Source organism: Cibotium barometz, chromosome 65, assembly GCF_041138505.1.
Source record: "Cibotium barometz isolate CiBa-2024 chromosome 65, ASM4113850v1, whole genome shotgun sequence".
NCBI lineage: Eukaryota > Viridiplantae > Streptophyta > Polypodiopsida > Cyatheales > Cibotiaceae > Cibotium > Cibotium barometz.
Genome location: NC_141110.1, coordinates 31011017 through 31027146, shown reverse-complemented (window position 1 = coordinate 31027146; position 16130 = coordinate 31011017). Strand labels below are relative to the sequence as shown.

General features: G+C 42.2%; 1 pseudogene; it reads left to right on the top strand.

Annotated features, from left to right (window-relative positions):
• Window positions 1-248: 248 nt before the first annotated feature.
• Window positions 249-4134, top strand: LOC147603179 (uncharacterized; annotated as a pseudogene).
• Window positions 4135-16130: the final 11996 nt, after the last annotated feature.

Genomic DNA, 16130 nt, shown 5'->3' with positions numbered 1-16130 from the left:
AGCTTTGGAGTGCCCATGGGTTGCGTGTGGGCAAGTCTAGAAGATTTTGTCAACAAGGAGGGAACTTTCCTGCCCGTTGGTCGCACCAAACCATCTTTGTCAATTGGACAGGTACTAGTGTGGTGGGTGTGGTTTGGGTAAACTTCTAAGGGGTATACCTTGGGAGCCAAATGATGGAATTTCCATCATAGAAGCCTTGGGGTTCTAAGAGAAATTGCACACCCAATGCTACCGAGTGATGAAGGTCCATGGTTGGCGAGGTTTCTGGCGTTTTTATCAATGAGGCTTTGAGCTTTGAAGGTGGTTGTCGATGCTGAGAAGAGGCTTTTGATTGTGGCTCTTGGGGAGCCACAAGTGTGTGTTGCGTTCATGGAAGCCTTGTGCTTGGTGGAGCACCGTTGGTAGGCACGCAGCGTTGGTGGAGCACCATTGGTAGGCACGCAGCGTTGGTGGCTTCACTGTGCTTGGGGTTGCCAAACTTGTGGTTGTGGGATCTTTTGTCTCGCAGATTTCTGGGGAGTTGCTATGGGGAATGATCACAAGCGGCATGCTTGGGTAGCCAGAGGTGAGTGTTGCCTTTGTAGTAGCCTTGTGCTTATAACAAGTGGTCGGGGACTAGCCAACGTTGAAGCTTTGTCTTAGGGTTGGCGTTTGTTGAATTAGTTGGATTTTCGCGCTTGGGTTTTAGAGATGGTCGGCTGGGGATCCATAATTATGTGTAGCCATCATAGAATCCCTGAGTGGCTAGAAGATTCTTGGGCACCCACCGTTGATTGTCATGATAAAGATATGAGTGCAGTGGAGAGAGAGCAGAGTCTTGTGTATGCACGCTACACACACACAAATTAGTGCTTGTTTTTAGCCCGTGAGAGAGAGAAAGAGCTGCCATTTTCAGCCGTGAGCGTGCAGGTGAAGGAGTGAAGCAAGCCTTGCTTATGGGCTGTAGCTCTTGCTCTAGAGAGAGAGAGAAGAGAGCTTGTGTAAGCACTCAACACACACACGCAATCGACGGGCTCCAGTGTGAGAGAAACGCTCATCTATCAGCGCTCCAATCAGCGTTTTCAGCCGTGGGAGAGAGAGAGAGAGAGAGAGAACCTGCTTCTCTCCAGCATACAGAGCAAGTGGGAGAGAGAGAGAGAGAGCTAGTGTCATACCATAAAGAGCAAGGGAGAGAAAGAGAGAGAGCTCCGCACATTTCTATCTGCAGGTGCAGCTTTCCTACTTAATTAATTTCAATCCAGGCACCAGGTACACGGCTCCGGCCTTGCATTATACGTGTTTTTTGCTCTTCCAGGTTGTAGGAGGGCGAGTGTAGCCATTCGGCGGCTATGCTCATTGGCATGCTTTGAGCAGTCACATGTATGTTCGTGTGGTACGCATGACTGACAGGGTTTGTCAGTGATCTTGCTTCATGCGGTATATGCATTGAGCGTATGTGCGTGTTCTCTCTAGTTACAGATTTTCTCTACAGGCTTCGACTCATGTATATGATTGTGGTACGCATTGCTCTTTTGTGAGCATTCTTAGGTCTCATTTTGTGTGCATATGCTCTACGTGAGCGGATTTCAGTCCTCACAGGTCTTTTGTTTGCGTTCCGGATTGGCAGACATTTTGAGCTTTGTTGCTCGCATGTATGTGACTGTGGATATCTATGTGCATGAGCTTGAGTTACCCTCGGAGACAGGTACTGTGTGAGTTTGGTTTAGCTCAGTTCTAGACATAGATTTGCAGAGTTTTGTGCATGTTTGAGTGCGGATTTTGATGCATATTGGATGCTCATGGTTTTGAGCTTACAGGCAGTTACTTGGTTATTGGGTTTATAGCCGTTTTGCTACCGGAACTCTGGCGAAATTTTCCCAGGAGTTTTATGCACGTCATTGATGCGATCGAGGTTGCGATTGCAAGTAGCACTCAGGATTTGCGTGCGATGTTCTCTGCAGGTGGTGGGAGATTAGTGTGTGTATGCATCGATACAACACAACATGAGCTTGGTGATTAGCTTATGGGATTTCAGTGTTGTGATAGAGCAGGTACAGCAGCTCATGTATTAACACTGTGGGAGCTTTACGCTCATTGACAGAGATTGTCTCATGATTTTGCCTACTAGTTGCTACGTTGTTCTCATGGCAGAGACAGGTGATCGATCAGATTCTGACCTCTCACAAATGCGCATGTTTGATGGGTCAGACTTTGCGGCGTGGCGAGAGTGTATGCTTGATGCATTGACACAGCAAGGGTTGCATGGACCATTGAGTGGTGATGCAGGTAGACATTCTAGTATGTCTCACGATCAGTGGCAGGAGCTAGATAAGCTGGCATTATCTATGATCTGCTTGTTCCTTGTGGAGTCTATTTTTGCTCTTGTTATGCATGAGACGACTACGAGAGCATTGTGGCAGAGATTACATGAGATGTATGATGGATCTGAGTCATCCAGGACTCATGTGAGACAGAGGCATTCACGTATACAACAGGTTACATGGCATTGTGGTCATTCAGGGCACATTTGTCGATGGCATTGTTTTCGTCGTATGCAACAGCGCAGGAGACATGGTTGTCTCAGAGATGCAGTTAGCTCAGTTGACATGGTTGTCTCAGAGATGCAGTTAGCTCAGTTGAGGGAGCAGATGCAGTGTCTGAGTACACGAGTGATGCCGATGTCACATTTGCTTCGAGTTATGCACTAGATGTTGTTATGCATGAGGATCATGCACTTCCTTCGTAGTGGTTGCTAGATGCGGATGCTACGTTTCATGTCACGTCATGTCGTGAGTGGTATTGTAGCTATTCTAGCGGAATGCTTGGTAGTGTGCACTTGTTTGATGGTTTAGTGTATGACATAGTTGGTGCAGGAGACGTGAGACTGTCATTGTCGAGTGGTGCATCATATTTGCTGCGACATGTGCGATATGTACCAGACTTGAGATTGAGTTTGATCTTAGTTGGTCAGCTCAGAGATTGTGAATGCTAGATTCCACTTCGAGAGCGATCTTTTATGATGCATTTGGGTTCGCTGGTCATTGCAAGAGGTGCCAGGGTTGGCATGCTTTACCCTATGCACATGGATCACGTACGAGATGGCATAGTCTCGATTGCGTTACTGATATGTGAGACGTGTCTCATTTGCGAGTACGCTCCAGTGCTCAGGAGAGAGCATGTAGCCATGCAGGACATGTCAGTAGACTCTGTGGAGACAGAGGTAGAGCAGGTTAGCTCTAGTGAGACACGACGGGAGATAGTTGTGTAGGAGTCTATGCATGGAGAGTTAGAGCAGGTTAGCTCTAGTGAGTCACAGCAGGATGAGACGTCAGACATGGATGCTGAGACATTAGCTGTGATGTAGTCATTTCTTGAGATGCTTGAGATTGAGCAGGATGCTGTGCAGGATATATCTTCAGGTGCAGAGGTAGAGCGGGATTGCTCTAGTGAGACACAGTAGTTTTGTCAGAGTTTGTGCATACAGAGGTAGAGCGGGTCTGCTCCCCACAAACACAGATTGACAGGATTGACTTGACTGCTAGTATAGATGTTGATGCGGCATCTGTGACACAGTCTGACTTTGATATGCTCATGGTTATCTCAGGACATGTGAATCCAATCGTCCTGATGGATGTCAGGGAGGTGACGACCATCCCAGAGTCATCTATTATGCAGTCATTCCTCACTATGTTTGACAGTGAGCATGAGGATTTTGTTGTGCAGGATTTGTCTTTGACTAGACACCTAGAGCAGCAGGCTTGCTCTGAGGTTGCACAGCAGGATTATGCGTCTTTTGTAGACACTCAGGAGATGCATGGGGTTGACATGCCTAGTCAACCAGAGATGCCTATTGCCAGGGACATTCATGTTGATGCATGTTCAGTATGGCTAGCAGGTTTAGCTAGTGTTGCATCAGCATTTGGTGGTCTCATGTACGAGATGTTGATCTCGAGACCGGATATAGCAGCTGCTGCAGTGGGAGCATTTGCTATCAGTCTTTCGGTGACTGATGCTGGCATAGCGCATGGGGGAGTTATGCATGTATTGCATACATACTTGCAGGATGTGTGTGGTATATCTGGTGGTGTATGGACTTACACGGGAGCAGGACAGTCGGATGAACACGATTATAGACCATCTGTGGGCATTGGATGAGTGTGGTTCTCACTCATCAGTCTTGTACATTAGTCATTAGACTAGGTTCTCTTATTCAACGGCACATTCACCTCTGAGTGGGAGGTTGTTGGGGTCAGAGGCGCATTGCCTTTGCCCAGCCGCCCATGCCTTGGGCGGGCGCCCAACACTGATGATTGTACCTTCTTATACATATATATACTATAGTGTGTATAGGGGGTTGCCACTTTTTTAAGGTCTCCCCACCCACATCCTGTGTCTCCTCTTCTCCTTCATCTCCTCTCTCGCACAGCACAGCATCCGCGCACACCCCGAGGTCCCTTCAAATGGGGCTCAGATTCGTCTAAGGAATCTAATGGAGCTTCCTCCTCCACAGAAGCCTATAGTTTGTGTTCCATCCAATCCCGAAGGTCATTCCAGAAATTTGAACTACCTTTTAACAAAGTTGCAATGGTCATTTGGATTTGGGAGGAAAGGAAGGCTGAGAGGCTAGCCAAGTCGCATCAACTAATGAGTAGTAGCTTCCTGAGGGGCGGGGCCATGATCATAGGGTGGACCAACAATAGTATATGGAAGTTCAATGTGGTCCTTATTTGATAGGTGTGGAGGTTAAGAGTTGGTTGCCGTCGTAGGAGGATAAAATACCTCAATAAATTTGGTGTGCGGACCTCGTGAGTCGTTGTCAAACTCTGTGTCACTGTTTGCATCGAGTGGTTTGATGTGAACATGGGATTTGGGTTGGGCCATTTGTTTAATAGGCACTGGAGCATGAGGAGGCACATGAGGGGCAAAATATTCATTTTTCAACATCATGTTGGCGAATGGATCCTCCTCGGCCTTGAGTGTTATGGGGGCTTCTGCCTTATGTGGTCCGGAGAAGTGCAAGCTCAATGGGGGACGACACACACTCAGGCACGGGGTCAAGGGTTACAAAAACAAGTGGCGGTTCAAGTTGAGTCTAGTATTGCTAGTGCTTGGGCTTCCTCAAGACGTTGCTTCTCAAGGATGGCATTGGGATATGTGGCCAACCATTTTTCCCGTTTGGTGAGTTTTTGTTGGGCTGCATGGGGGAGTGAGAGTTCGGCACGATCATTTCTCTCGGAGGAGGATGATGTGGTCTTTGTGGAGCCAGTGCAGATGCTAACCCAATCTTCTCCATGACTAACGTGCTTAGAGTTTTGTTTCTTTTGGGATGCAGCCTTCTCAAGCTTGGCCTGCAACCATGTGATGACATTCAATGGGAAAGTGGATATCTTCCCATGTTGAACACAACACATTGAGGGATGGCATGCCTTTGACTATGGAATAAAAAACTGATTGCAAAGGGAAATCCTTATAGTAATGGTCAATTCCACAGCCATGACATTGGGGTTGCATTGGCAGACGTTTCTTTTGAGGGAATTCCGCCACTCTATGAGGTTCATGGCATAGGAAACACAAAAGAGGTGGTTTCCCTGTAGGGGCACCTATAGTGTGCACAAGTGGTTTAGGGTCCATGTGAGGCACCAGCAAAGGGAGATGAGGTTTTAGGAGTGCCTTGGGGATGGCGGAGTGCATGGGCTCCACAAGTTTAGCAATGGACTTGGTTAGAATCTTTCCATAAGCAATGGGGTTTGGTTGGAGAGGCAATAGCTAGAGTAGAAAGTTCATATCCATAGTTCATATGCCATATGCATAGGCCGTATGCATACGGCCTATATATACGGCTTATGCATATGAGCTATGCAAAGATATTTGGGGCATAAACCTTATGCATAGGCCGTATGCATGTGGTGTATGCATAGGGCTTATGCATAGGCCTATCCATAGGTCATATGCCATATGCATAGGCCGTAAGCATATGGTCTATATATACGGCTTATGCATATGGGCTATGTATAGATTATTGGGTCATTGTTATATGCCATCTAGAATGCTGCTTATGTCAGGTTAGGAGTGGTTATCCGCTGCGAGTAGGTGCTTATAGTGGATGGGGAGCCCTCGATCTTCTCACTATCCTTCTCTTGCTAAAGAGGAGTTACCTTTGGCTTTAATAGTCAGGAGCCTGTGGAAAGTCCTCAAAAGCTATCATGCGAAAGGGGCATTGTCCACCCTGCTTGTCTAAGAAGTATTGTAGGAGGTCTTAACAATGTTCTAATATCACATGTTGTATTCTTTGTCTAACCTTTAAGTATGGCTTGGGTTAGAGAAATCGTGTTTTGTTGCCTATGCATGTATGTAGCAGCAATGTTGATCAACCCGACAAGATCCTGATGTGGCTAATTTGTTGTCCATTATAAATGAACGATATGGGCAGCAAACTTGGTCGCAATTTACACAGTCACAGGTATTGTTCTATCAAACCTTTTCACATACACAAAGTTAATCTTTTATGCATTCTATTTGTCTTATATTTTAATCTTATATGAAGGCGAGCTGCCAGTCGGCGACGCCATGGGGACAGACTACCCCACTTGGCCCACCAGTTGATGTCATGGGAGTAATCTACCCCACTTGCTCAGTTAAGATAGGCCACGCCTTTGATAGGCGCGGGGCCAAGTGGTGTAGGCCTATCACGATATGATTGTGATGAGCCTACACCACCTTCCTCTACTAGACCCACCCTCGCTCCCTCACGTCTGTCTTTCATCACCACGACATCGATGACGACGTACTAGGGAGTCTGGGGGGGTGGTAGACGTGTTAGCCGAGGGGGCTGCTTTTGCTTTGGCAAAAGTAGCACTAGAGGTCTCTCGATGCATCTCCCCACAACAGGGGGCACATTATCTACACATTATGAGCCAGCCCCTACGAGACCCATTCCACCGTTCCATCCATGCCTCTCCTACCATACACCATGGATGCGCGATGGTGCCCTCGTGATGGATGCACGAGGAAAGCAAGTCATGAATCATATGCATGTAATTGTGAACGTGGAGTTTGTGATAGCCTTCAAAAAGTGGAAAGCACAAGATGAACTTTCTAAGCAATATATTATCAATGTGCTTAAGTCAGAGTTCCCCGTGCGACATGCGGGTTTGTGCTTCTCCGAGGAGTGGATGAAGTGGCGCATCAAGCTTTTGCTCTCTAATAGGAGAACAAATATCAAGAGAGCAACGAAAAATAATTTGGAGAAGCCTAGCGTTGTACAGTCGAGGAGTGGAGGCATGCACGCAATTTTGTGAGAAAGCAGGATGCACGAGGAAAGCAAGTCATGAATCGTATGCATGTAATTGTGAACGTGGAGTTTGTGATAGCCTTCAAAAAGTGGAAAGCACAAGATGAACTTTCTAAGCAATATATTATCAATGTGCTTAAGTCAGATTTCCCCGTGTGCGACATGCGGGTTTGTGCTTCTCTGAGGAGTGGATGAAGTGGCGCATCAAGCTTTTGCTCTCTAATAGGAGAACAAATATCAAGAGAGCAACGAAAAATAATTTGGAGAAGCCTAGCATTGTACAGTCAAGGAGTGGAGGCATGCACGCGATTTTGTTAGAAAGCACCCAGGTTCTTTTCAACAACAAGCGGTGGCGAGTGCTTCCTAACTACGGAAGCGAGGGGCTTCGCACTTCGGCTCCGGCAGGAAATCCTCCTTTCTTGCTAGTTTCCTAAGTATCATTTCTTCTCTCCTTTCATTTCGTTTTATACTATATTATTTTCTTGAAATAATTGTATATTTTCTTAATTGTTTTTTGTAGAGGGAGGTTGTTGGGCATGACCCGACAAAGGAGAAATACGACTATGGGTATAGAGCCCCCATCCGCAATTATGGGCATGGATGTGTACGCGAGGTTGTGTACGCGAGGTCTACGCTTGGATGAGTCTGTTTTGGGGACTCAATCTGCCGAGGTAATGTGTTGCCTAAACCATTCTCTTTTCTACGTCTAATTGTATTTTAATGCTCTTGCTTACCTTACGCTTGTTGATGACATGTATGTAGGATGTATATGTATGTATATATGTAATTATATTTATACACTGTACACACACACACACACACACACACACACATATATATATATATATATATATATATATATATGTATGTATGTATATATATATATATGTATGTATGTATGTATATATATATATATATGTATGTATGTATATATATATATATTTATACACTATACACACACTAGGTTACCCATACAAATGATGATAAATTGAAAACATACCACTTGCCCCAAACATAAGGTCTTCCCTAACCGCCACACATGGACACCCATGCGGCCACTACCGTGCAAGGCCCATGGGTTCACCAGGCTCATACAACTGTACACTAGTCTTGCCACACATGCGACCACAGTTCTGGGTGCTCATGCAATCATCCACTGGCCTGGCCATGCATGCGACCACAAGCCTGGCTGCTCATGCATCTGTACATCGACTTGCCTACACATGTGACCTCAAATCGGCTACTCATACAACTGTACACTGGCGTACTTGCACGTACACCATCCTTTCACCCCCTCTCTCTCCTTCCCCAAGCCTATATACACCCCCTCTCTCTCCTTTCCCAAGCCTATATACACCCCCTCTCTCTCCTTCCCCAAGCCTATATACAGCCCCTAGTACCCCCTCTACTACAGCCACTCCTCTGGGCAGGAAGCTCCCTGAGACTACTCTATAGGTAAGTCAAACCCCCCTCATATTCCTTTCTGTAGTAGTAGGTAGGCTACAGGCAACCCTTAAGGGAGGGGTGTCCTAAACTCTTCTCCCTCTTGTGTGAATAGACTTAGGGGAGGAGTGCCCTTAGCTACCTTGTTGTCTCCCCTTGCTTCCCCCTTCTCTCCTTGTCTTACAGTTAAGGACACCTTCCCCCCATATAAAGAGACTTAAACAAGCACACTTTGAGGCAGTTTCCATGAGTGAAGTCTTTTGCTCATAAAGTTTCCATGGTTCAAGAAGGAAACTATCGTCTCTCTAGGTGGCCTATGATGAAGAAGCCTAGCATGGATAGACAAGAATGGAGACACAATATGATCTTTGGGATGATTTACAAGATATGAAAGCTAACATTTCCTTGGATCAAGCTTTAAACCTGTTCTCCAATTACAAGTTGTAATTATTACAGAAGCTATTGGCCCCTATGAGAATGTGCTAGAAATCACATGAGCTTAGTAGTCAGAACCCTCCTATTTTAGAAAGTTATTAATATTACTTGAGATATGTTAAAGCCACAATAGCGGTGGAGGAGTTCTACATAGAGTGGAAACATCACATGAAAGGACAAAGACCGAGTGTCATGACAATAGACCCCAAAATTGCTTGAATCATAGGAGATAAATTCCCTTGGTATCCACGTATGCCTTCCAATTTATGGGTCATTATTTGAGTCATTATTTGATGACTTATTATTTTATTTTTCCCTTAATTATATAGCTATCTAGATCATATATGTATATATATAATTATATACATACATCGTACACACACTAAGGCACCCATACAAATGATTGTACATTGACAAAAGACCACCCACCCCTAATGTAAGGTCTTCCCTAACCACCACTTGGACACCCATGTGGCCACTGCATTGCAGGGCCCATGTATGCCTTCCAATTTATGGGTCATTATTTGATGGCTTATTATTTCTCTTGAATTATATAATTGATTGGATTTTTTATTTGTGAGGCTAACTAGCTTCAATTGCTTGCTCCAATGATTTGGCTTTTAAGAAAGTGTTATGATAAACTTTAGGCTTTAGGAAGCCAAACCATGAAAAATTCATTAGGGTCAAAAAGGCCCTATCTTAATTTTTTGTTTAAGGAATTGACAAAATAACAAGTTGCCATGAGCACAAAAATATGACATTCTTGTCTCCTCTATCTTGGAGGTTTTGGGCTTATTTTCAAATTCAAAAGGGTCATCTTTCTCTAATTTAGCCAAAATACACTGAAAACGAGGTGAAGTAGTTAGTCTCAAGGGTAGAATAAATCTCTTTTTGCATGAGGTCCGCAAAAGTAGGGTGTATTAACTATCCCTTTTTGGCAATTTTAATTCCTCTCACATTACAATACCTGCCATTTCTCTCAAACACTATTTTCGCTATTTTTCTTCTACTCTTCAAGCTTGAATGGCTTCTTCTTGACACCCTACTTACACTATTACTTAATCTTGTATATTTCAAAACATAAAAGACAATGGGGTTTGGAAGCCGTTGACTTTAAATGTCAATGATTGGTCAACAATGCTTCCATCTTATAAGCGCTCTCATAGAGTGAAGAGAACTAAATGAGAGGACATTAGAAACCATTAGAAAGGCCGCATCACTGCATTCAAGTTGACATAATAGAGACGGTTTACAAAAGCTCAACATGTTTACATGGCCAAGGATATGTTCTTGAACCCTACAATGCAACCATCTATGCATTCACACCGTAAGTTTTGTGATATAATCTCATATTTTAATATGTATTGTTATTGCCTAGTAAATAATAAACATGTAGCTATTTGATTTGTAGGCGTGTTTCCATCAACATGTGTTGAATGGCAACCTATGGAGAGCTTAAGTGGCACATTTCAAGCCATTCAGTTTCGTATATTCTATATCATCAACAACCATCATCTTTTTTCAACAAGAATGGTTTGTTTGTCTACTTTGCAAAATATAAAGTTCCATCTAGATCAGGTTCATATGGAGAGCTTGAAGATCTACCCATTCCTCTTTTGAATTCACTCAGTTGGAGATCCCAAATACATCAATAATTTTAAGCTTTAGTAACAAAATTACATAGGACAACCAAAAGGCAATGACACCAGAAAAGGATCTCAAGGAGAATAAGGCTCTCATGTTTTGTTCCTCTTCATGTGTTGTTTCTTGTTTTAGGTCCTTGGTGTTGCAAAGAACAATGACTATGTGGCTAAATAGAAGGTTGGCTGACGATTTGGACTCTGTTCTTGGAGACATGTGGAAATCAAGGGAAAGTTTTCATCTAGGTGACACTATAAGGTGTAAGGCAAGTCACAATTCATTGGCTCTCTCATACCAAATAGCTCATCAATCCTTGGTTTTAGGGTATGTTTATAGGATGTGGAGGCAAAGTCTTGGCAGCTGGATCCCCCTTGACTCTGAAGAAAATTATCCAGAGTTTGAAATAGAGATCAAGGTTTTAGGGTATGTTTATAGGAGGTGGAGGCAAAGTCTTGGCAGCTGGATCCCCCTTAACTCTAAAGAAAATTATCCACAGAGTTTGAAATAGAGATCAAGGTTTCCCCTTTTCAAGAACCTAGACAACTAGTTGTTAATGCTAACTGGACCTTAAAAGATATAAGAGATTCACTTGAGTTTCTTGCTTGTATAAACTCTAGCTATAGGTTCAAGATCAATGATGATGCCATTGGAAAGAGGGTTGAAAAATCAACCTCTTGTATGGCCCCAAATATTGTAGTAGCCTTTGAGCCATTATCAAAATGAGAAGAAATGAAGAGAATTGATGAATATAGACATCATTTTTTTCTCAACTCTAAGCATGTATTTGTGTGTCTTGAAATTCAAGTGTTATCTTAATTATGTTATCTGATAGAAAATGGTACAGTGACAAGACAACATCACAAAAAATTATTTTTCATTTTGCAAAAATATGTTTTCTATTTTCATAACAAGATGTTACATTGGGATAAGTTCCATAAAATGGAAATATTTTACATTGGGATAACTCAAAAAGGCCTCATAGGGAGCATGTGTAATGGGCTTATAGACAAAATCATTGGGCCTCCTTAGTCTGTTGATCTGCAGAGCTGTGGACTTTTGGGCCTCTTCACATGAAGGCTCTACAACTAGGGCATTTGTAGGTTCTTCAACTTGTTGATTTGCAGCTTTGGATGATTGAGACCCCCCCTCCACCTGTCCATCATCTTCAGTGGCTCCAGAATTTACTTGATTCTAGCACTTGGAGCTTCCCCTGGCCTCTGATATATTCTTCTTTTTTATTTTAGAGGAAGTATTTTTTGACTTCAGAGGTATACATTTGTCCTTTCGAGTGTGCTAGAGGAGGGCTTCTTGGGTAATTTTTTATCATGCTTTATGGGAGAATACATGGGCATCCACTTACTGCTACCTTTCTTCTTTATCTTCTTTGATTTTTGGGTCTTCTCTTTTTATTCTGGAAGTGGGGAATCTGGGTGTCATAGTAGGGAGTAATTACTTTCACAACAATGCAAGAAATGTATTTTCCCCTGACCCACCAAACCCATGACTCTGGATAGTCATGCATCTAGAAAGTGCAAAAAACATTTAATTAGAAACTAAAATTAAAGCCAAAATGAAGAGCACAAAGGTACTACAAACTTACAGTGAATGTAGGCATTTTGTATTTCATTTCAAGAAATCTCCAAGCATTGGCAATAACTCTCCATCCACAAGATAAGGAATTTGGTTGAATAGGTACCTATCAGACAAACATTTCTTGAATAACAGAATCATTATGAAATAAAGGAAAGGGAGATACTTAGAAATAATCTCACCTACTGACTTAAATACTTGAAAGGATTCTCACTTTGGATATCTTCATATCTCTTTCCCAAATATGCAATGATAGATTTGCATGGGCTGAAATTGGTAAAAAAAGACATTTTTTGACAAAACATGGCAAAATTTCAATAAACAATGATAATGTTAATAATATGACTCACAGTTTTCTTTGACCATGACTTCCCCTTAGAGAATTCATGAATATGGCCTGCCTTCCAAGAAGGTCAATCCAAATAAGACTCTAAACAATGACCACTGCAAAAAAGAAAACATGATTAGAAAGAAATAATCAAAGCCTTCATTAAAAGCTTGGTAAAGGAAAATGAGCAGATAAGGTAATATAATTATATAAGGCAATATAAATATATTGCACAATAGCACATCCATCCTGCTGAAGAAATGCTCCAATTTACTATCAGACTCCTTCAAAAATTTGAAACTGACCAGACGATCTTTTAAAATTGGTTATCTGACAGTTCCTTTGGCAAACTTGTGATAATGGCTCTGAAACAAAAGAACCATAATCAAGAAACCAAGCTTAAAATCTACCAAAACAACAACTTTGTAGGCAAACAATATACCTAAGCCCAAAAAGGAGAACAAAGTTAGTGATTTCAAGACTTTTATCTTCAAGCATGATTTTGTCTTCAGGAGTGATGGTGAGATATTCCTCCTCTCTAGATGTTGACACATTGATAATCATCTAACATGAACTCTTCCCATTGCTTACTGATTCCTCACTGATTCAAGGCCCCAAGCCTTGTTATTTTTTCTTTCAAGGTTTCATCTTCTGAAAGCAATGTGATTTCATGTGCCTCCTGCCTGTGAGCTTTTCTTGTCTCATATAAATGAGTGACATCCTCAACCTGGACATGCTTCTCTCTTGACATTCCTTGTAGGTCGGATGCTGAGGATATCAAAGGATTTCGTATCAAAAGTTGGGATCAGAAGTTGGGATGGGCTACAAAAACTTGTCAAATCTATACCTGATCCTACTAACCATACTTAAATATTTATTCATCAAAGTCACCCAGTGGGCATGGGAATCTGCAATATAGCTATCATTCAAAATGTCTATGACAAAATCCTCACAGGCCTCTTGTAGACAAGCAATATCACAAAATTTCCATCTAACAAACTCAAACAAGACTTCATTTGCCTACAAAGTATGTCTGAAACTTCCCTCACAATCCTCATGAAAGGTGACCTTGGTATGACAAGATTGCTGGCTTTCTGAACTTTCCTTATCTCCCTAAGAGATTTGAGTTGGTAGTGAATCCTAGATTTGATTTTCTTCTTTTGAATTGCAGTTTGATTTCTTGTATCTCCCTAAGAGATTTGAGCTAGTAGTGAATCCGAGATTTAACTTTCTTCTTCTGAATTGCAACTTGATTTCTTGCTACTTTCTTCCCAGATGGCTTACTTTGCTGCCTTGGAAGCAACATCGGGGCTTAGGCTAGCTCTTCGTATTGTTTGCTTAGTTCTAACCATCACACCAAAATGCTCTCAATCCAACTCTTTGTTGGTCTTCACAACATATACCGAATGGCGTGAAATAGAAGAGTTGGAGAAAAGAGAAGAGTCTCTCCTCGCACCGTTTGGTTAAGGGAAAATAGAGAGGAGGCTCTCCTTGCCATGGTTTACAATCGTTAGCATCTTACACATATACAAAACGACATGAAAAAGAAGTGTTGGAGGATAGAGAAAAGGCCCTAAACGTGTCGTTTTGTTGATGGAGATAGGACACACTGCCTTGTGCTGAGTGATTCCACATGCTTGTAAGTGATGCGATGATGCACTATAATACCAAAAAATAATACAATAACACCATTAAATCTAATAGGAGATTGGAAGCTAAACCAATTTGCATAGCGATTAGTAGATGGGTAAGAGACATCATTATATGACTTACCCCAGCTCCACACCCATCCCGGAATGGCATGAATAGGGCATGCTGGAATATAGAATAATGGCTATCCTCGCGTTGTTTGGTTGACCATAAAAGTAGAAAAAGAACCAGAAGTAGAGGTGTTTGGTTAAGGAGATAATCAACGTTGAAGGGTCACAATGAACAATGAAAATGAGGAAAAGTGTAGAATTTTGGTTTTATAAGAAAAGAAGACACATGTGTTCTCCAACGTCCATGACATGTGGCAACAAGTTGGTATTTGTCACATGGCTCTAAGGGTTGTGACACATGGCAAGCTCCCATTCATCACATGGATGGGCTCCAATAGTCGTGACATGTGGCAGTATCATATAAAAGAAAATGCGCTCTTATTTTCCACATTTTCCAAAATATTTTCAACACTCACTTCTACCAAGCGACGCGATTAGAGACATTCTGCCATAGCCAGCAGCAGCAGACAACATTATTTCATGCCATGTAGTCAAACATTCTACTTCAACCAAACACCACAAATTTGACCATTTTGTTTCAACCAAACCCCATCCTAGCACGTTGTTTGGCAAGGTCCTTCTCGATACTATGGAGCAGCATGAAGGTACTTCAGCAATAGGTCTATGTGAGATCTTAGATGAAACACTTGGTGAAAGGCTCCTTGACTTCATGCTCAAGGGGGGATGTGAATTAGGTTTCGTTAATGTTGCAAGAGAAATTTTCAATACAGAGTTTGATTTAGAAGCTATTCTTTATCACTTTAAGGAGTTCATTTCTAAAGAGTGGGCCAAATTTCAACTTCAGTGTGAGGGTCAAATAATCAAAGTGAATGAATTTGAGTATGTTCATTTTTCTTTGATAGGACAAAGCTAGGCAGATAGGGGGAAGGTCACAAGAAAGTTTAAATCATTAAACTTTACTCAGTGTCAGATGCAAGCACAACAAATATGCCATGTGCATAATACAGCTTGCCATATTAATTCATAAGTCTCTTGCATACCTTTATTTCCTGTACCTTTGGTTGACATGAGGGAGACTTTTGCAGAGGTTGAGAATACCTCATCTCAGGAGAAGGCTTTGATTTTGAGTAACTTGGTGAAAGGAGAAATTGAAGAATTGGCTGAACTAGTAGAGGAGGAAATTGAAAGGAGCTGAGTGCAGGTTTGGATGTGGCAGTGTTCAAAGCTGAAACAATAATTGAAGAGTCTCCTATCCTAGAGGAGGATGTTTCAAAGTCATCATTTACCTTGTCAAGCCTCTCCTCCTTCTATATCAATGGGAAAGAGTTTATTTTGCTTTCACATATTTAAAAACTTTACAACCTTAGGGAGGACTATTGTCTGTCAATTATAGCAAGAGGGTTGTGATGTTGCCTCAGGATTCATAGAAATTGAGAATGAACATAAGGAGGATGAAATATTTATTGATTGATCAAATTCCTTGTCTCCGTGCATTAGAAGGGCTTTAGAGGAACCTCCAAATCTTAAAGATGAAGATTTTGAGCAGAGGCTTAAGACCCCGGAGGTTGTTGATTTTGGGAGATACAAGCAACAGGTTTCTGAGCCAATAGAAGAGGAGTATGGCTCCATAAATTTATGGAGAGAAATAAAGTTCTTGAAGAAGAGGAAAATCAAAAAGTGAGTCAACTTTTGGTTGGATCAA